Below are 237 nucleotides of genomic sequence, written 5' to 3'. Positions count from 1 at the left end.
GCACGCTGGCCCGTCCCTAGGGCTGCCGCCTCCTCCTCCTCCCCCCTATCTCCCGCTGCCCTGGGTCGCACCCCCCTCCTCTTTCCTCCTCGGTTCTCCCCGGGGCTGCTTTTCCCGGTGCTGACTGTCTCCAGAGTGGTCAATACCGGAGAGGACACTGCCCTGGAGGTGCTGGTGGGGTGCCCTTCCCTGCCTTGTGTTGGGAGCTCTTTATGTCCCAGCAGCAGGGTGTTCACT

Source organism: Antrostomus carolinensis, unplaced genomic scaffold (genome assembly GCF_000700745.2).
Source record: "Antrostomus carolinensis isolate BGI_N321 unplaced genomic scaffold, ASM70074v2 scaffold35384, whole genome shotgun sequence".
In the NCBI taxonomy this organism is placed as follows: domain Eukaryota; kingdom Metazoa; phylum Chordata; class Aves; order Caprimulgiformes; family Caprimulgidae; genus Antrostomus; species Antrostomus carolinensis.
The sequence above is the reverse complement of the archived record's forward strand: the minus strand, read 5'-3'. Positions refer to the sequence as shown.